The 21,774-nt window shown below is 32.9% G+C and overlaps 1 long non-coding RNA gene across 1 annotated transcript; it reads left to right on the forward strand.

The window, feature by feature from the left end:
• The first annotated feature begins 4,066 nt into the window (after window positions 1–4,066).
• Window positions 4,067–5,051, forward strand: LOC107962557 (uncharacterized). The gene is made up of 2 exons (XR_001701671.2): window positions 4,067–4,347; window positions 4,669–5,051. It is a non-coding gene; the product is annotated as an uncharacterized lncRNA (long non-coding RNA).
• Window positions 5,052–21,774: the final 16,723 nt, after the last annotated feature.

Raw genomic sequence — 21,774 nt, forward strand, 5'->3', positions numbered from 1 at the left:
ACATCAAAGCAAAAAGCAGCCGCACCTATCGAAAATGTAACGCCAGCAAGACGAAAGCACAAAAAAGAAAAAATAGTAAGAAGGGGAACAAAAGGCCAACACTATGAGTTAATGAAAAATAGTAAAAAGAATGAAAATCAAAAAGAGGGGCGACAAGAGAGGAAGAAAAAAATTAGCAATAAGGGTGGAAAACAAAAGAAAATAATGGAAGAAGTGGGAGGACAGAGAAAACTCAAAGTAGTAAAATGAAAAAAAAAGGGGGAGGGAAATGGAGAGAGTTGGGGAGAGAGGGAACATAAACAGAACACCTATCCACTAGAACGGATTAATTTACTTGATACAAATACAAATCCTGAAATTAAAAATTTTTGGGGCGTTACATACTTTGCTGGACATTTATGTTATTAGTATTAGTGTTTAGTCGAATTGTATGATCGATTCTTATACGACCTAGTGGTCATCAGATACATTGCTTCAAAGAATTAATACATAGTTTGTCCTTTTCCCGCAATCTTTAAAAAAATTGTTTTATATAATATAATATTTAAAAAAAAATTAAAATAGGCTGGACCGGACTCGAGTTCAACATTTATAATCCGAGCCAAGCTTAGGCAAAAAGTTAGGCCATTTTTTAGGTCGGGCTGGGCCCAAGCCTATCAATCATGCCTAAAATTCTGTTACGGTCCGGCTCGGCCCATGATCACCTCTAAATGGGACGAAGGTGGATGTTGCTAAATCCACCACCGCTTTGCAATTTCCACCCTACTCCACTAAGGTTGTATAATATTTAAAGCCACTATCATGTCCATGGATGTTGGATGTTTTCATCCCTACTTCGCTTCAATTTAATTTTTATTACTTATATTTAAAATTTTTAATCTTTTTAAATTCAAGTAAATATTTAAACATATTTTTCAAAAAAAAAGTAAACATTAAACATATAAAAAAATTTATAAAACATTATTACATTTTTACCCTTTCAATAATTATATATACAATGATAAAAAAAAATTCAATATAGTGGAGTGAGGTGAGGTGAGACAAACAATTACCATGACCATTAAAAATCTACTCTACCATGTTCCATATCTACTTTTCAAAAGGAAAAATCTACTCCATTCGAATTGGATTGTTTTGAAATCTAGAAGGTGTTTAGGTTTTGCTATATTTACATAGTCAACTTTGGTTTTGTCCCTTAGAAAAAAAGAAAATGCAACCAACCCACCCCCAAAGAGAAATCTTTGTTCCATGGAGAGGACTGCCTAGTAATTCCCATAAATTAATTAAAAACAATAAAAACCGTTAAGTTAATTCCAGAATCTAATCTGGTGAAAACCACATATATGAAAACTCCAAACTAACTCACTTAATTCTTTCTGTAATCACTAAGAGATTCTTTTTTTACTCTTTCTTCCCCTCTCTTTGGAAACATAACTAATGTGAGAGAAGCTGAAACTCTATCCTAGTGACGCACGTTTGTCTTTAGTTGGAGTGTAGGAGAACATTACTTTGAACAACAATATCAATGTTGGACAACTATGTTCATTATTTCTATAGTATTCAACCTGAAATGCAAAGGGTTTGTAATTCTCTCTTTGATTCAACTTCAGTGACCATGGAAGTAACACATCAGAAGCCTTCTACACATAAACTTCAAACTAGTCTCCCGCTTACATTCATGTTGAAACCATTTTTTTTATTTAAAAATGGGGATTGACTTTTTGAAAACAAAACGTGGAGTCGCAACCAATCTTTTTGTTTAGGTGTGATTGGCTCACTTGATAAAACATTTTATCCCATTTGAATTAATTTTGGCCTACGTAAATTTGAGAAAACAGGTTCGGGAGCCGGTAACGTATGAGGAAGGATTAGCACCCTCACTACGCCCAAAATTGGTACCAAATTGATTAAGTACTGTCCTTATGTCTGAGATTTGAAACTATTTTTGAAATATGGTTCCTTTGAAAACATTTGAATAGCTCAAGTTGGTCGTCAAAATTCTCTTGTTTCAAAGGAATGCAGCTTCATATCCAACACAATAGACACGATCCTTTATTCCCTCGAGAACACGATAAATTTTTTACTTCCAAAAATTTATACATTGAAGATTACAAAAGGATGCCCAATTATTTAATCCAACGAAAAACCGAAACCCAGCACGGTAGGGCACGATTCCTCAAACTTCCAAACATTGAACATTTCTTTGTTTTAGAATTTACAGAATACGAATAAAATTCTAAAGGAATATTCGATTATTTTGAACAAACGAGAAATCGAAACCCAGCACGATAGGGCACGATTCCCTGAATTTCCAAACATCAAACGTTGCCTTGTTTAGAATTTGGAAAAAACACGAGTGAAATTCTAAAGGAATATTTGATTATTTTGTACAAACGGGAAATCGAGACCCAGCACGGTAGGGCACGATTTTCCGAATTTCCAAACATCAAAACTTGCCTTCGTTTTAAGGAATTCTCAAATGAATAATTATAAAATCAGCTTGAAATGCATTAATTTGGCTTGAATGAAATAATTAGTTTTAAAGAGTTGGAAAGTATAAAGTGATATTTGTAAACCAAAAAGGAAAAACAAAATCATGGGATAATATGCATGTATGAAATACTATGATGGATGAATGGAGATAATATAGTTCATTTAATCAACTAACAAAATAAACAATTAAATTCAACCAATCTAAGAAAAATATTATCAACTTCCTAAGCATGAATGAAGAATAATCAATATAATAGTAATACAAAACGAGAATAATATATAACAATAATATACATAGCCTAATACAACACAGTCAAATGCAAAATATGCAAAACAAAATGAAATAAAAAAAATGTATAAGGCAAATTTAAAAGGATGAACACATAATATATTACAAATGAATTATTGAATTTGAAACTATTTGTAAAAACAAACTAAAGATATATATGCATTCATTAAAATATGCGTTATAGAATGAAAACTTTTAAATCAAATAATATATAAATGTTAAAAAATATTTATTAAAATACACTCAATAAAGAAAATTTTAATAATATATAGAATATGAAAGTATAGCAAGAATACATAATAATATATAATTTTAAGAAATATACATAATATATTCGCAAAACATATATATATAAAAAGATTTGGAAATAATTAGTTGTAAAAAGTGCATGAGATTAATCATGTATATAAGATTAAATTAATTTTTCCATAAGTCATACATGTAACAGATTTTAGAAACATAATTATGTACATAATAAAAAAACTATATATATAAACACACAAATTTAGCGATGTATATAGATCAAACATAAATACCAATATATATACATGTATAACAATAATTTAAAAAATATAAGACATGTGAGATTTTCCTTTAAATAACATCAATACATACTATTTAAATAAATTTAAAAGAGATTACACATGCAAAATAAAATGGGACTAATAATAAACATAGAATAAGATTAACTCTATCATGAATCATATGTATATACTAATGTAAAAAAATATTTATATAAAACATTATACAAAATATTAAAACGATATGATAAAAAAAAATTTACAATGATGACTTTTGAGAAAACCCAATATAATTATTAACATAGCTTGAAACATAAAAATAAGTAAACAAGAAATAAAAAATATGAAATAAACACTTTAAAAATGCCAGAAAAATTTAATTAAACTAAAATTAAAATGAAAGGTGAAATTTCTAACTAATATAAACTTTTGAAATTAAAATGAGGATCAATGCGTAATGCTTGCAAATGCACAGGGACTAGAACTGGAAATAATCCAGTTCCAAAACGCTGAGCTTTGACATGGATCGAATTGCATTTATGCGCAAACTTCAGGGCTAAATTTAAAAAAATAGAGAAAATGCGAACAAGGCCTGATTGAATGTTAGCGCGAAAGGGGAGGATCTAGTGTGTAATTATCCCTCTAAGGCCAAACACGCGGATCTCATCCGAACACGGGCTAGGTCAGCGGGTCATGGCTCCTAAACGGTGCCGTTTTGAAGCCATTGAAGTTGAATTAAAACGACGTTGTTTCTTACAATTAAGAAAACAAAAACAAAACCCTAAAATAAAACCCATAACCATTCCTTCTCCCTTTTTAGAATCAGGGTAAAAAAAAAACCAAGCCTATCCTCCTACTATTCGGCCGAACCAAAGGACACCCCTCAACTTCTCTTGTTGGCCGATCATGGGTTTCATCGGCGTCTACACCTCCACCTCTGTCGTGGTTCATGGCTCAAGTCACGGAAAGATGAGATGACGCCTATTCATCTCTTTTGGTCCGATACCCAAGCCGGAGAACGGCCTCCGACAATCGAAACCGCAGGTAAGAACCTCCAAAATCTTTTCTTTTTTCTTATAGTAGTGAAAAGAGAAAAATGAGAGTTTGAAAGCGAGATCAGTAGCCAAATATTGAAACGAAAAATCACCTCTTTTGATTTCTTTGCCCTTTTTTTGTGTTATGTGCGCGTAAAAAAACATACAATCTAGTCTTGGGGCTTTATAGCCAAATACATGTGATTTGATTTTTGCTTGTTATTTGGTTTATCTCTGCTTTTGCTGTTTCTTGCCTCGTTTCTGCTTTGTCCTCCTTTTGCTTATTTGCAAGTTTGCGAGGAGTCAACGAATAAGGGGGTTTCCATTTCAGTGCAAAGGGACAAAAGGGAGCCGAGCCTTGGGCGTTGGATGTGCCGACGAAGCACGTGGGATGTGCAGCGCTAGAGGAAACTAGGGTTTCCTGCTAACTGACGCTGGTTTGAGCATTGGGCCTATCGGGCCAATTAAGTTAGGAGTTTTGGGGTTGTGTTTGGGCCGTTTGTAAAATGGGCTTGTTGGGTTTTAATTTTTTTTGGATTAGGTTTAGTAAGGCTTTGGATTGTAAATGGACTGGAATATTTGGACTATTTTTGTTTTTATTATTTTTTATTGTTTGGGCCGGTCAATGGTTTGGGTTTAGTTATGTTTAGGTTGGGTAATTTAGTCCTGCTAATTGTTTGTAATTTGGACATTAAATTTTGGGTTTTATTATCATTATTGGGTTTTCTAAAGGGCAGGTAAATTTGGGCCCGTACAATTCAGAGATAATAGTTTGATTTAGAAGAAAGGGAATGTAACACCCCAAATTCGGCCCAGACGTTATGGTCGGATCTGACATGCCACATCGAAGCATTCAAAACATTTTATATTATTGATCCAGAAAAACTTACTTAGTGTTTTAAAAGATGATTATAGGTTAAAGTGGATGGAAGCTGTGCACCAGGTAGGAAACCGGAAAAGAGGAGGTGAGTCCATCGGACTGCTTAAGTACCAAGCTCCCTTCAAATTCAATCCTAGACATGCACACCGCCATTGCCACACCTTAACGTCATGTATATTTCTAGGAAACCGATTTGATTAAGTCTTTTTTAGGAAAAGTGATAAATTTTGGAAAATACTTTCATTGCGGAAGCTTTACTTGTCATCGTGGTATTTTGAAATCAATTGTTGTTTTTGAAAACGCGCCCTAAAGCTTTCCAACTTTAACAGTTAAAATAAGTAATACTTATCTTAGTAACACATATTAACACCATCAAAAATAATTAAGCGGCCTTATTACATTTAAAAACCCAAAACTCCAAACGTAAAAAAAAGGATGTCCAGTTCACCAGAAGAAAATCAAACTTTCAGAACGGGTGGCCACTCCGAATTCCCTCACAGCTGTAAGCCCACTATGGTTGGGGATTTCCTGCGTGGATAAAAATAAAAAGGGTGAGTTTGGGGAAACTCAGTGTGTAAGGAAAACCCATTCAAAGCCCAAGTCAGCTCAAGCCTATTGGGCCTAAGCCCATTCAGGTAACAGTGGTACTAGACCAGAGCCCTTTTCAGATTACAATAAATTGGGCCTTAGCCCCTTATTCAGATAACAGTATGGCCTATAGGCCTATTTCAAAATACATGCAACATCAATAACATATGCAAGCCCATTTGGGGAGACTACTCAACCCACCAACCATTACACTCCACCCGTACCAGCCCTACACTCCATGTGGGGAATAGCTCAACCCACCCAGCCCAACACTCCACAGTTGCAGCCTTGCTGCTCAGTTAACAGTAAATTGAGGCAAAGCCTCCAGTACGTAGACAAGCCACTTTCAATACTTCCTCCGTCAATATCCCAATCCCATGCATCAGATAATAACAACATGGCATGCAGTAAATAACAACAGTCAAACATGCATTTAGGTCAATTAATCCTAGGGGTATTTTGGTAATTTATCTACTAGGGGTAAAACTGTAAATTTTTCACTTTTAAAGGTATTTCAGTAATTTATCTATTTTAGGGTTTTTCATGCATATTCCTACCTTTCACGTACTACAGAATCACGTACCGAGGGTTCTTACCGAATTGGGCCCGTTGGCCCATCATTCCAATTTTGGCCCATTAAGCCCAAAAATATCGAGGGCACAGAAATCATGCACTTTGCAGTCCAAACATTGCAGCTTACAAAAAACATTAATCGATTTACCTCACGAGCATTCGCACACTCGCAAATCTACAAAATACCGGTTTTTGGCATTTCGGATTTTCGACTTTTGCCGATCTAGACTAAGAAAGAGGGTGTTAGTTACACACCTGTTTGCGACGATATGCTGACGAGATCCACACACGAACCGCCTACAATTGGATTACTAACACGTTAATCTAACTATTCAAATACAAACTATGTATTAACCCCTTACAATATCCGGCCAACCACACCTACAGATCATAGTAAGCTTATAAGAAATCAATAAGCAACTCATTAACAAATTTTTGTCAATGTTTACCACATAATCATAATTTCACTGCAAGCTGTCTTCCTGAGCAACAGTCACTAAATCATTTATAACTAGAGCTACGAAACTCCAAATCAAGTGCCGTTAATTTTCTCTGAAAATAGACTCATATATCTTATATCCATAAAATTTTAAGAATTTTTGGTTTGGCCAATCAATACCAGATTTTTCTCAAAGTTTCGCATGTTTCACTGTTTGACTAATCTGACCACTCTTCATTACGAATCAAATTTCTCATTGTACAGAATTCAAAATATGTTCTCGTTTATTCCATTTGAAACTAGACTCATTAACCTTTAATTACATAATTTATGCAGCTTCTAACTCATCTCCCACAATTTAAGGTGATTTTTCAAAGTCACGTTACTGCTGCTGTCCCAAGCAGATTTATTACCAAATCACTCTTTCACACATAACTTGCATGCATGTTTTTTTTTAAACATGTATATCACCAATCAATCATCACATATCTATGATTTTACTTAAGTATAATCTCCATTTCATCATTTTAAAGCACAACATATTAGCCGATTTTCCCCCTTAGCATCTAAGCACATGCATGCTCATTTGTTTGGCTCAACTTCACATATCTTCCATTTTTCATCAAAAGAACATGAAACAACAACCATTTCCTTCATTTTAATTCATGGCCAAATGCTCACAACACAACCAAAAACCAAAATATGCTTCAAGAGTTAAGGTAGAATCAAGAAGAACTCATGAACATCAAGATAGAAGCAAACTACCATGAACTTACCTTCAATTTTCTTCCCCAAGTGACCGAACATTCAAGAGCTTTCTCCTCTCCTTTCTCTTCTCTAACTTTAGGCTATGATGAACAAAGATGGACAAAACTTTGTTCTTTTCACCCCTTTTTCTTTTAATAAAATTTCATATTTCATCAATTTAATTCTTTAATACAAAAGACATGAAATTCCAATCATAGAACATTTACCTAACCCATTATCATGAAACATTTACCTAACCCATTATCATGGAACATTTACCTAACCCATTATCAATTTGTATCAATTTGTACCATAAATTATGGATATCAAGTGCACATTTTGTGTACAACAACATGATGGCTGGCCACTTCATGTAAAATGGGAGGTTTGTCATGCAAATCCTCTTATTTTGCACTCCTATTTATTTGGCCACTTCAATTTAGCCTATAGCATTTTTAAACATTTTCACATAGGTCCTATTTCATAATTTCATTCACAAATGACAAAATTAAAGCATGAAATTTTGTCAATATTCACAGAATTTCCGAAAATTGGGGCGTTACAGGGAAAATGGGAAGTGGAGCCGCTGAGATGATGTTCCGGTGCGTCAATATATCAATGCAAATCTGTCTGATCGAACGGAGACCATACCATCGCAATTGCAAATGTGCACCTCAAAGGTGTTTTGTATGAAACAGAGAAGCTTTTCTTTTTCCTTTTTTTCAATTTAGTTTCACATTATATACATTTAGCCTCAAACGTACAGTCACGGGGGTTCTTCTACCAAGCTAATCACTGTAAATTCCTCATCATTATTCAATGTAAAAAAAAAAAAGTTTGTCTACTGTCTCCTTCCTTTTTTGAATTCTTACATTGGCATACACTTAACGTTATTCTTGCTTAATGACAATATCTTGGCCTGCTTCCGTATCAAATTAGGGCAAAAAATAAGTAATTTAGATAATAACAACTTTGCATGAATCATTTTATTTATAAATTCTATGGTAGTGTTTGGTATTTTTCTATGTTATGATTATGACGAAATATCTATTAAATTAATTGATATTAAATCAGTGTGATTAAATTGATTTATACCATATAAATTAATAATTTAATTATTGTATTGGATGATAGATTAAATCGATTAAATTCAAAAAAAATTCAATCAACTAAATTAACCGTTTGCTACCGTCAATTAATAAAGTCATCCGAAGATGTAGCTATTTATCCAACCAGTTTCGTGTACTTCCACGGCATCTTTCCCCTCTTCTAAATCCACTCAACTGCTGATTGGCAATCCGATTCAGTGATGAGAGGATGCGAATTTATCCACCAAGAATTTTACAACATTAGCATATACAGAGGCAGGTCGGCTAATTTTAATTAATGAGTTTGAATTTAGAAAGTAATATATCGGTTTAACATGTAAATATTCCATTTACTACGGTTTCTAAATAAATGTTGTTGCTAAGGACTGGTTTTAAATTTCTTTTCGTAAATATATTATCCGCAATAACAGTTAATAATTTTATGTACCATTTTTAACATGGAAATATTATTATATAATAACTCATGGTAAATAATGTAAATCCAGCCTACAAAATTGAAGAACCCAATATTCTTCGCTCTAAGAAATAGATGGGAGATAATAAGACAACTTAAGCTTTGGAAGGCTTTGATTTTGTATGTATGAATTTTAATTTTGTGGTTTACATAAAAATAAAAAATAATCAACTCAAACATAACCAAATTAATTCTATTTGGAGAGAACGTCCCTATTAATTCCCATAAATGATAATAAAAGCATAACAATAAGAGAAACTGAAGCAGTGTCCTAGTTAAACACGTTTGTCTTTAATTAGTTGGAGCATAGTTGTAGAGCTAGCAATACTTTGATTTGAACAAAGATCAATTCTCCATAATAATGTTAATACTTTGATTTGAAGTGAGATTATACGTGAATGCATGTATTTCTATCTTTTGAATCATCTTAACCATAAACCCCTTCCTCTATATAATCTCACTTCATTCGGACAGCATGGAAGGAACACAACGAAAGCCTTGAAACTATAACACTTCAAAACTCCACGCATATACATTGACAGAAAATAGTTTGAGTTAGCAGAAAGGGAAATGGGCATTGGAGCAGCTGAGATGATGTTCCGGTGTGTTCTCCAAGGAAGCATATCAATGCAAGACTGTTTGATGGAACGGAGGCCTTACCATCGCAACTGCCAATGTGCACTGCACAACCTCAAAGTGATTTGTTTATCTACTTGTACTTCTCGGACAACCAATATATCATTCCCTAAGAAACAGCCACGAGGTTATTGTTCCTTGTCTTTGTCAGCTTCCGGATTCTCTTCTCATCTTCCTAATCCTCGTTCCAGTAACAAACCCAAGAAGACTTTAATGCAGCTTTGTATGTAGAGATTTTCCACACTTATCAAAATCTTTTTACTCCAATTAAGGTTTCAGCACACTGAAATAAAGACTTTAACAAGAATTGCAACTAGGAGATGTAAATAATTAAGAATGATATGTTATATAGCAAGAACTCATTGGCAATTCATATGATATAAATATGAACAATGGATCAGGATTACTATATATATTAACCCCAAAAGTATTCAGCTCTGGTTTTTCTTCATCTGTGAAACAGAGGCAGGAATATGGAGGACATCACATTTTAGTTTATTGTTTTCTGGAAATGGCCAACTCCTTAATTAATATCGTCGATGAAATATAGATAGAAATATAAATTTATTGCCAGATTCAATGAAACGTGACAATAGCGCGCGGTACTCGAATTACAAACAGAAAAGACATGACAAACTTGCAATCTGATTATCTAAATCCTTGTTTCTTTTGTAATTGACAAATATATGTGTTAAGACGAGAAGAAGGGGATGATCATATTCCAAGGACTATTTCTCTTACCTATGTAAAGTAGAAATGTCTCCTATCATCCGAGATGCAAAAGCTATAGCTTCGTGCTTCTAGAAGATTGTTTTCTCTCATGTGTGCAGAATTGGGAACTTGGCAGTCCCATGAATTAGTAAAATTTGAACTGAAGAATAAGGGATTTGCAATCTCCCACCTTATCACTCGAACATGTCGCCAAAAGGCTAACAAAAGCATGAGAGTATCCCTTTTTTATTTTTCTTGTTTGTAGTTTGAATCCATACCTTAATTGGTTATATTATCTTAAGACGCTCTCCCTTTCTTTTCTATTGAAAAAGAAAATATGGATTCTCAAAGTATAACTAATTCGAAGTTAGTTTTATACATATGACCAGCAAGGAGAAAAAAATGCAATAGCTAAATGATGGTATACAATATTAGTCAACCATAAACTTTGTGTTTGTGGATGGAATCCCCCGAAAAGGGTTAGCATGGTAGTTCTTGACACTCAGTAGGTACCAAATAAATGACTAGTGAATTGGGGTTTACCAGAAAAAAAATGGGCCTAATATTTAGGGATGCGGTAAGACATCTAAGAAATTATTTCATTGAACATATTCTCTCAAGATCCACTAATATCAACACAGATTAAGTGCCCCATCTAAGCCAAGGAACTTACTTTGAATGATGTTGATAAATGACGACTGAGATGAGATTTGGTGTTTTTGACCCACGAAACACTTGTTTTCCATTTCAGTTGTTGGTGTAATTGTTGAGGTAAAATGAGCCGATAGTTGTTGACTAGCACTTGGCAGTATCAACTGTAGACTGCCATGAGGTAGTTTTAATATTTCCCTTATTGGGTTTGACAATTTAATGAAGAAATCTTTGGACCTAGTTATCTGATGTATTATTGAAGATACTTTGGTCCATCTATGGAAACCGATCCTTGGTAATCTGAAAATTGGATTAGATACAAGTGAATCAAATAATCCCTTGAAATGTGGAGGATCGATGAAAACTATGTAGTTGTTTTGGAATTTAGATCTTCGATTGATTGATTGTACTTTGATTATTGTGATTGTGATTGTAATAGTTATTTTCAAGGTGTTACTTTGTATTCACTTAGATTCTATGTTAGCAAGATGAATTGAATATGTTGTACGGGTTGTCTAGGTTTTGTAAGAAAGCTTCTTCAGAACACTTGAATCTGTTCATTTAGGAACTGTTTTAGTGAGAGAGTGCAAAGGTTATATTGTAAGCATTGTTAAGAGTGTTTACTGCCCAAGTTCTCAAGGAGAGGATAGTGGAATTTCTCACTAATCTAGGCTTTTGCAGACGTAAGGAAACAGAACTGCGTAAAAAACCTTGGTGTTATTTTTGTTTTGTTGGCACAGTTCGCAATGCTAAGCCGTAATGGCCACTACAATCTAGCACTTCCATTACACTTCTTGTGTTAAACAAATAAGCAACTTAAGGTAACAACAATAACCAACTCGATATTAAGGATAAAGTAGAAAGAAATAATAGAAAAAAGGGCTCTAGTATAATGATTTTCATTAGTACGTAACCCAAATGTATACCACCATTGATAAAACACCTGTAACACTCTTTACCCGTATCCGATGCCGGGACAGGGCTCGAGGCGTTACCAGACTTAAACATAAACATTCGTACAAAACTAGACGATAAAATTTAGACCAAATCAAATTTATCCAATCACATGCATATCGTCCCTTATACGGGCCCATGAGACCCAAAACATATGTTGGGAGTGGGTTGGGACTAAACCGAAAACTTTTGGAACTTTTACTACACTTAGAAAATTTTCATACTTTGGAGAGTCACACGCCCGTGTGGGTAGGCCGTGTGGTCATACACACACTCGTGTGGCTTGGACACGCCCGTGTCCTTAGCCCGTGTAACTCTCTGTTTATGACGTCATGCACAATTTGGGGTCACACGGCCAAGTCACACGTCCGTGTCTCGGGGTTGTGTCCTTCACACGGCTGAGACACACGGCAGTGTCTCTACCCATGTGGCCAAGGAAATGGCTATTTACCAAGCCATTTGCCACCCTCATTTGCACAATCACATACACACTTTCAATGGAACTTAACATGGCACAATTAAGCTACCAACACAGTCATAATCAAGGCTTAAACATATCCAAACAATTATTTACTGTTCATAACAAAACTGTCAACTTGAGTTATAATCACTAAATTATTTAGATCTTGAGCTACAGAACTCTAAATTAAGATCCGTGTAATACCTCAAAAATTTTTACAGTGAGATATTATCCTTGATATAATAAAATAAGGAAATAAAGTGACAAAAAGGGAAATTTTGAGTTATGTCAATATTGGGAAGTATATTATGATATATTAATTTAAGAAAGGACTAAATTGTAAAAGTGAGAAAAGTTTTGTTGCACAAGAGTAAATATTCAAAATTTGAGGGGTTAAATTGTAAATATGAAAAAGTTGAAGGACCAATAGTATAAATATTTTAAGGGTGGAATGATCTAGAAACTAAGGAAAATGGATGAATTAGGACCAAATTGAATAGGTGAAGAACTATGAGGGACTAACTTGTAATTTTACCAAATTAAATGATGACTCAATGATGGAATTTTAAAATACAATAAAAGGCAAAATGGTCAATTGGAAGAGAGAGAAATCTAGAAAGTAATGATGATGTTGATGATATTTTATAATTATTTAATTAGATAAATATTATTTTAATGAGATATATTATTATTTTTTTATTATTTATTTAGTATAAAAGGAAGAAAAGATAAAAAAAATTTCATCATCTTTCCCACGCACTAACGTGAGAGGAAGAGAGAAAGAAAGAAAGAAAATTCTTTCTTTACAATTTGGTCCTTCTACCAAAAATTCACCATTTTCACCCAAAATCAAAAGAATTTCCATAGCTACTAAGAGACAAAAATGTTAAGGAGACTATGGGAAGTTAGAATATCAAGTTGGATACAAGAAAAGGAAACTGAAGGAGAGAGAAAATCAATATGAAGATTGAAATCAATAGAACAAGGTAAGAACATCATGATTTCAATATATTTTTAAGTTTGATATTATTGAAAAAGTATGGGATTGATGTTAATGTAGAGTTTCCTTACATATGGTCCTATGTTCTTGATATGTTAGTGAAGAGAAAATAAGAGAAAGTGATGAGAAATAGTGTAGAAAAAGAAAATAAGGGTGTTATAAACATGGTAATTAATATCTTGCACTAAAACAGTTTTGGATAGCAGCAGTGGTCTAACTTTGAAAAGTCGCCAAAAATTGTGAAAATCGAATTAGAAGTTGAATAAAATATGAAATTAAATTTTATTGAGTCTAATTTTTCATAGAAGAAACGGTGTAAGCAATTAAATTGTAAATTGTGAGATATAACAAATTTAGTTAGACAAGGTCAGAATGATTTCGGGTTCCCCTGTTCTGACTTTAGAAAATCATCAAAAATTGGAGAAAAAAATTAGGGGCTTAAATTTATATGCTTAGAATTATGAATGAGTATGTTTTAAAGATAAATAAATGGTAACATAATTTGAATTTTGTATGAGGAGATAATTAATTTTTACTGAAGAAGGGTCAGAACTGTTAGATAGCAGAACAGGGGTGACTTTAAAGAATAAACTGTACTTATTGGCTCAATCAAAAATTCTAAAAATTTTATTGTAAGAAGATATGTGAGTTTAGTTTTAGGGAAAATTAGAGGATCCAAATTTTGAGTTCTGTAGCTCAAGATAAAAATAATTTAGTGACTATGATACGGATGGACAGTTTTGAATAAATTTATAAGTAAATAGTAAAATCGTAGATAATGTTACTTATAAGAATGATATATACATTAAGGATGTGGAATGGAGAGAAGGAGGAGGTAGAAAATAAATATATGAATTTTTTAGCTAGCAAGGGTTTACATTTAAAATGGATAATTTGTATGTTTTAGACCCAGGGACTAAATTGAATAAAAGAAAAACTGTAAGGGTAATTTTGTAAAAATGTCAAAAATAACCAAAATGAAGGAAATAAATTGTTTTATTGGTTAAATTAATAAATTTAATGAAATTATTAATTTGGATCAAGATTGGGCAAAAATCGGGGAAAATGAAAAATTTACCAAAATGTCCCTGAATCTTGATATTTCTGCAATTTCGCCAGGTAAGTTCGTGTAACTTGAATTATATTCTTAAATACCTGAAATGCATGTTATTGATGTGAATATGATTTAAATATCCCTTGTATGAAAATTGATGAAACATTGATATATTCGATAAAAAGGGGAAGAAATCTCGATTGAACGAAAAGGAATTGACGGTAAAAAGGATCTAGGCCGAACGAGTGATCCTATCCTGATATAGCCCTCCCGAAGAATACGTGTAAAATGGATTTAGCCCGAACAGGTAATCCGAATTAGGGTCTGAATTTAGCCTGGACTTGTAATTCAGATCCAAGCTCATTAAAGTAATTGTCGTTGCAGGGGATTTAGCCTAAACTGATAATCCCGACAATACTCTATGAGTTTATATTACAGGGGATTTAGCCTGGACTAGTAATCCCGCTGTAAGGATGAGGTTCGCGGGAGTGTGCTTTCTGAAATGAAATGTGTAAGGCCATGGTTGAAAGATACCATGGCAACATGATATGAAATTGTAAGACCATGGTTGAAAGATACCATGGCAACATGATATGAAACGTGTAAGACCATGGTTGAAAGATACCATAGCAACATGACATGAAATGTGTAAGACCATGGTTGAAAGATACCATGGCAACGTGACATGAAATGAACAAGACCATGGTTGAAAAATACCATGGCAACGTGACGGGAAATGAATAAGACCATGGTTGAAAGATACCATTGCAACATGACGGGAAATGAATAAGACCATGGTTGAAAGATAATATGGCAACGTGACATGAAATGAACAAGACCATAGTTGAAAGATACCATGGCAACATGATAGGAAATGAGTAAGACCATAGTTGAAAGACACTTGGCATCATGTCAAAGATAAATAAGACCGTGGATGGGAGACGCTATGACATCTGTTGAACAATTGATATTCAGGTAATATGTATCAGATGACGAATGGTTATACGAAATGGTTGTGTGAAATGTTTACAAGAACTGGTCATATGGAAATATATGTACAAAATAGTTGCATGAAATAATTATGAAGACAGATAAATGAAATAAGTATAGGTACATGAAATATAATTTATGTTAAGTTTGATATAAACTATTACCGGAATAAATATACATAAAATATATGGAAATGATGGAGCATGAAATATTGATATAATGAAATGAATGATATATAATTATGAAGAAACGGTAAGAGAATGATATATTTCATGACATGTACATATATAATTATCTTTGATATGTTGATACAAGGAAATTATGTAAATTAAGACAATTATTAAATTCAAGTGTGACATGTTGAGAAAATAAGTATATCAATGTTGAGTTTATATGAAGTACGTACCAGTATACTAACAATGTTGTTGTTTGATGCTTAGACAAGTGCCAAGCTATTAATTGAATGGTAATATATTTATTTATATGATGCATTGAATCGGTAAGTATTTAATTGAAATTTTTTTAAGTGAACTGCAAATTCTAGTAATGCTCTAAAACCCTATTTTGGCGGCGGATTGGGTTAGGGGTGTTACAATCTACTTGATTTTTCCAAAACTAGACTCAAATATCTTCTTACTATAAAATTTTCAGAATTTATGGTTTAGCCAATAAGTACAGTTAATTCTTCAAATTCGTCCCTGTTCTGCTGTTTGATAATTTCGACCTTTCTTCACTAAAGATTAATTATCTCTTAGTACGGGATTCAGATGATGTTCTCATTTGTTTCTCTCGAAATTAGTCTCATCAAGAAATAAAAAATATAAATTTAAACCCCAAATTATTTTTATACAATTTTTAATGATTTTCCAAATTCAGAACAAGGGAATCAGAAATCATTCTGACCTTGTCTCAAAAAAATTCAAATATCTAATAAAATGAAATTCTTTTGCTTACACTGTTTCTTCTATGTAAAACTAGACTCAATAAGCTTTAATTTCATATTTTATTCAACATCTAATTAGGTTTCCAAAATTTTTGGTGATTTTTCAAAATTGTACTACTGCTGCTGTCCAAAACTGTTTTAATGCTAATTTTACTCTTTCATGATTCCCTTGTACTAACTTTCATTAACATACCATTATAAACCACATCACACAATGACATTGGCATAGGCATATGAGTAGTTAATATGCTTGCAACCCATTAGCCAATATAAGCCAATTTATATGGCTACATACCAAAATCAAATCCTTATTCGTTACAAGCCAATACATTTGGCCGTATCATAATGACACATACACAAAATGACTAAGTCCCTATACATGCCATAGACTCAAAGGTTTGCGTTCATTTTCCCAATATGATAGCTTGATAGTGTGATAGACTCTCCGATGATCTCCAACCCGACCTAGCTGAATAAACCTATGAGAGGTGGGAAAGAAAAGGGGATAAGCTATATAGCTTAGTAAGTCCGTATGAAAATAAGAAGCGAATCATTTACATGCATTTACCAATTTCATCAATATCTTCTCATGGTTACACATTAATCAATTGTAATGCTCACCTTTTAATCTATAAACATAAATTTTTCCTGTCTTGACATTAGCCAAGCAAACATAAACTCTCATAATAAAACACTTCAACACTTGACAAATCATTTCAGCATTCATAATAAAAGTGCATATTAATTATGTATATTCATATTTCCCAATTCATATAGCTTAACATCCTTCAATGGTCCAAATCTCTTAGCTATCCATACTTTCATATCCATTTTATTAGGCTTTTGTGCTGGTTATTCTCTCTTTTCATTATTCATTGAATCACAATACTAAAAGAATAAGCACATCGTGTCTCAATTCAATTTGGCCTAAAAGCCTTACACATGATTCTCAATAGAATTCACCATATATTTTTACGTCATAAATATAAACCTATAATCACAAGGTCATCATAGAAAATCATTCTCATAGACATAATTCATTCATTTGCATTCTTACCACATACCAAGCTTAATGCTCATGAGTTTTAAGCACGTACCTGTACTATCTCATAACATAACCATATACTTACTCTTCTCATTTACTTACCCCTCAGGTTTTCCGTCAAGGTACTCGATAATTTACTAGTTGAACACTTGGAATACCATCAGATACATCAGAATCTCGCACCTAAGTGCCCCATATGTAGCCAATGCTACCTCATATCACATATCACATGTTGCTCACTTTCGAGCTACTCACGGGTCTGCTCACACAAGCTGTCGGTCAGGATGTAACTACATAGGCTGCTCACACAAGATGTCAGGTATCCATAACACATGCTGGACTATCCAGCCACCGGTAGAACATACAAGACAAGTACCTGGAACGCCAAAACAGTGTCACATATATCATGAACTCAGACCACAACTCATGAGCTCAGATCACATAGTTTCTAGTGACATGTCACTCATATCCTAAAATATTCCTAGGATTCAAACGGGATTTCCATACTTATCGCATCACTGTTAGACTTGTTCGTAATCTTGATCTCTATGTACATAGTATCCATCATTTTCTCACGAAATGATCAAGGCATACTCATAATAGTAATAAAACATTAAAATTCACTTGTTATCAAAACAATAGAAATGTGACATAACATCACATATGAACTTACCACACATGAAATATTTAAGCAATTAAAATAGAGTACATATTGCATTACTCGCATACGAACTTACCTCGATATCAAAATTGGTGAAAAAGACATAACAGTCAAATACGCATTTTTCCCCTTTCTAGGTCCAAACCTCGTTTTTCTTGATCTAAAATATCACATTTAGCTTATTTATTAGTCAAATTATTCATTGTGACCCAAAAATCATATTATGGAAAAATTAAGTTTTTGCCCCTAAATTTTGTCATATTTACACTTTTACCCCTAGGCTCGTAAAATGAAATTTATTCAATTTCTTTGTACTTTAAGCCTAGATGAACTATTTTCATAACTATAACAGCCCACAATTTCCACTAGAACACACATTTATTACATATTTTATAACTTTTACAATTTAGTCCTTTTAAGCATTTTCACCGAAAATCACTTAGCAAAAGTTATTTCTCCAACCATAAACATGCATAATCTACCATTAAACATCAAAATGCACAAATTTATAACATGTTTCAAATGCTATACCTTCATCATAACTCAAATAAATGGTAGAAATAGGTAGATCTTGGTACGATGATTTTAAAAACATAAAAATCATTAAAAACGGGGCAAGAATGAACTTACAATCGAGCTTGGAAGCTTGGAAAACCCTATCCATAGTTTCTTCATGTGAAATTCGGCCAAGGAAGAAGATAGACAAGAAATTTTGGCTTTTATTTTGTTTTTAATTCATTTTAATTACTAAATGACCAAAATGCCCCTAACTTAAAAATATTCTATTTCACCTTTTTCATGTCCATTTTTGTATAAAAAATTAACCAGTGGTCTAACTACCATTTAAGGACCTACAATTTAAAATTTCATAACAATTGGACACCTCTAACATGTAGAACTCAACTTTTGCAATTTTTACAATTTAGTTCTTTTGACTAAATTGAGTGCCCAAACGTCAAAATTTCCGAACAATTTCATGAAATCATTTTGTGAAATTGCAGACCATAAAAATATAATAAAAATAAAATTTTCCTTGTCGGATTTGTGGTCCCGAAACCACTATTCCGACTAGACCCAAAATTGGGCTGTTACAACACCAAAGTAAGTGATATCCATTGGGCTAGGAATAGCCCCTCTAGTAAAAGCTTCCACAGTTGAAGATCTTAAATTGCATAAGCAATCGGTCTTACATGTAAAGGATATTGTATCCATACCTCAAAATTTCCTTGCTTAGTTGCATGAAATAGATTTTCAGAAGTTCACACAACATTATTATTAATTACCTAAAGTGAGAAGCAAAAATATTCTAATAAAGACACTCTTTCGTAACATCATCACACTCTCAAAGTCATGCATAATAGCAATTCCAAACTAAATACAACAAATATTAGGGTCTCGAGCTTATCCTTAGAAATCTTAAGGCCATAATACATTTCAAATCCTCCTAGCTAATACCTTACTATGATAATTCTTTCAAGGAAGTATGCTCATGTTGTTATAATTTCACCCAAGAGGTAATGGGTTACCCCTATGTCCTTGTACAATGCTCAAGGTTTTAGGTTGAATAGCAAAAAAACTTTTAATTTATTATGAACCTAAATGATGGATTCAATAAGTTCTTGCCAATAATCACATTTACTAAATAGAAATATTAAACTAAAAGCTCATACAAAATTACAACCTAAGAAAAGAAGGCCATGTATAAATAATAAAAAACCATAAGATTGAATTACATGGGATGTATGTGCCTATAAGAAATTGTAAAGCCAGCCATCAATAGCAATAGAAATCTTCACAAAATTCCCTCATATGATATAAGTTACCATCTCTCAATCACATATATTACCCCAAACATCTTCTTGCATATTCCAAATGAAATGAAATATTACTACTAAACTTGAATCGTACATCCAGAATAGTCTTAAAAGACTTTATCTTAAATGGATACTTGAAATATCCCCCATCTTCAAGGCTCACCACAAGGGAAACAAAAACCAATATTTTCTTTAGTTAATATAAACGTAAATTACAAGAAAATAAAATACCTTTCAGAAGTATCGATACTGTTGTATGAATTGTAAATGCCTGAATTTTATGAACTAAAAAAATCTACAGTTCTTAATGAAATAGACAACAAAGCAACTTTGCCATCTACTGCCACTAAATCACTACCTCCCTAGGTAAAACTAGTGTTTTCTATTACATAAGGAGTCGTTGCATTAGGTGCTTACATGCGGGTGCTTTGTATCCATTAGGCAAACTATGTGATAATTTCATTGAAAAAAATATCAAAATCGTGGTATTTATTTTAGTCAAGATTGGATTTCTATGCCAAATGTTATGCCCATAACTTTGAGGGGTATTCACATTTGACATATGCTTACTTTGTTAGAGATCTTTGGATAAGATTTTGTATTACAATCCAGTGTAGGAGCTTTAGGACACCCTTGGGGAAATGCATAGTACTAAAATTCAAGGTTCCTTTCAGCTTTTTATAAAGTTGTGATTTTAGCTTTATACAGGACTTCATCATGCCAGACTTCACCTCATAAAGAAAGTCTTTGGTGCCCTCCACTTGAGTCAGGACATCATAAACGATAGACTCAACATTGGCCATCTAAACCTCCATGGTCACCAACAAGTCTTTTAAGCTTCTTCGGTAACACCTCTTACTTGCACCAATGTTCGATACGGGAGAGAGATGCCATTGAACCACATACATAACTAAAATCTCAAAATTTTGTAATAAATCAAACTTTGAAACAATTTAATAAGATCATATAATTTAGATAAAAATCATTTTGAAGATTGTAAAATTATTTTAAAATCATTTAAAAACACTTCATAAGTGGTTGCAAAAATCAATAAACAAATACGAGTTTTAGAAGGCTCAAAATAGTCAAAAACAAACCAATTGGCACTAGACATGGGCTATGTATTGATACATATTGCTTGTCTACGTATAACAACATGTCATGCAATAGAAAATTCCTCAAATTCCTGAAATATAATGTAGGGGGTTTTATTATTGGCTTGGGCAAAGAAATGGAAGATTAGGTAACCTTGTATTGACGACCCTTAAACTAGACATAACCCCAATTTGTTTAAGGGCTTTTGGAGCTAAAAGTCACGTGATGTTCCAACATTATCACAAAAAATAGCAAATTCTTCGTTTTCAAACTCATGTCAATGGTCACCCCAAATTCGCATGATTTTCTTACCATTTGTGAAGCCATAGTGAGAGAGCTTGAACTATAGTTCTATGAAAATTTGCAGCTTTCAATCACTAATTCAAGGAGCAAATTGTACTAGAAGGTATATGTAGACAATCAAAAGTAGATGAGTTACTACATGAGTTAAAACTATATAAAAATGGTAGAAAAGAACTTTTTTGGACAAAAAAATTAAGAAATAAATATTAAGAATAATAAGGAAAAACAATTTAAAAGATAGAACATGTAAAACAAATTGAATTAATTAGTGAAACATTAAATTACAATACACAACAAAAGATCTATTTCATCCTTATTTAACTAAAAACT

Source organism: Gossypium hirsutum, chromosome A06, assembly GCF_007990345.1.
Source record: "Gossypium hirsutum isolate 1008001.06 chromosome A06, Gossypium_hirsutum_v2.1, whole genome shotgun sequence".
Classification (NCBI taxonomy): Eukaryota; Viridiplantae; Streptophyta; class Magnoliopsida; order Malvales; family Malvaceae; genus Gossypium; species Gossypium hirsutum.